This window comes from Heteronotia binoei, chromosome 15, assembly GCF_032191835.1.
Source record: "Heteronotia binoei isolate CCM8104 ecotype False Entrance Well chromosome 15, APGP_CSIRO_Hbin_v1, whole genome shotgun sequence".
Classification (NCBI taxonomy): Eukaryota; Metazoa; Chordata; class Lepidosauria; order Squamata; family Gekkonidae; genus Heteronotia; species Heteronotia binoei.
The window spans coordinates 23,207,327-23,208,795 of NC_083237.1; positions in this window are offsets into that span (position 1 = coordinate 23,207,327).

Here is a 1,469-nt window from a genome sequence, read left to right on the forward strand (position 1 = left end):
ACCCTTGTAAGCTCTAACTGGGATTAAGCCTCATTACCAGAGGACTCGGATTTCTTGGCTCCTGGTTCCTTTGCCTGGTCCAAACCCAGGTTTATCTATTTGACTAACACTTAAAATGTCACTCAACAGCATATGCGGCATCACAAATATTTCCTGGTCTGGAGCAGGTCCAGGACAGGGTTGCCATAGTAACTGGGGGAGGGGGAGAGCGAGAAACTTCAGATCCCAAACTCAAGGGATGAAATACGGCCTTGTAGGATAAAATACTTCAGCTGTCTTTGAGGTCACATTCTGAAACTCAGTAAACAGCTCAGAATAAAACAAAGATGGGGTGGCACGAAGGTTAAGAGGAAGTGGCTTGAGGTGTTGGGGAGCCCTGGGGTGGATAACCAGTCAGCCTTAAATTAAGCCTGAGGGGCAGTAGACTAGGAATAAATGCTTGGAGCCTGCTCTCTTGTTCGGGGAATTCGTATACTCGATTAGAAAATGTTTCTTTGGGTGAATTTGTTTTCTCTTGTCCCTGGTCCCATCTCTGTCTTGTTCACACAACCTTCTTGCCTCCTGCCTGGGGCTAGGGCTTGATCCTTGGCCTCATTTTCAAAGCCAGGATTCAGAGCCTGTACAAAATGAACTGCGTCACCATAAAGTCCCCGCACACCAGGGATTAGGGCAGAGGAGAGTCTTCAGGCCAGCTGGTGTTCTTTTCGACCAAGCTGGAGTCCCAGAATCTTTAAGTAATATTTTCTCATCCCTCCCCCATTACTTCCCCACCCCATTTCTTATCCTATCATCTTTGTACATGTTCTAATAAACCATCTCTAACACACCTTTTTTTCCTTTTAATATTTCCCCCAATAAAGTCTCTTTCAGGGTGCTTTTTAAAAAACATGTCTCTACACTACTGACAATTCTCATCTTTCTCTCCTATTCACACACACACACAAACACATACACAATCTCCTCTTACCTAACCAGTGACCAATAAGAGACCCTTTTCCTACTGATAGTCCACCCCTCCCCCTTGTACTTTTTAAACTGCATTTTAGTGTGTTTTCACTCCCCTCCCCATTTTAACAATGGATGGCCCCTTCTTGCTCCTGGAACTCAGGGACAGAAAGGGCTCAAAGTTCTGAGAAGATTTGTAGCTTCTCACTCTTTGCTTTTCAACTCCTCTTTGGCTCCCTGCACAGAGGGAAAGAGAGCCAAAGATGAGATCTCTCTCTCCTTTCTGATACTGCGGACCAGATCTCACTCACCCTTCCTTATATCTGATGCTATCAACTGCAGTATCAGGTGGCCCCTTCCTCCTCTCCCTGAAGTACAAATGCAAGCAAAACATGCGCTCCTAGGGATGCTATCTATCTCAATCTAATCTAATCTCTGTGTTGCATATCAGATCGCAGCTTCTCTGCACCCTCCGCCTCCCTTTCCTCTCTTTCTCTATTGTCTCCACCTCCCTGCCTGCAACC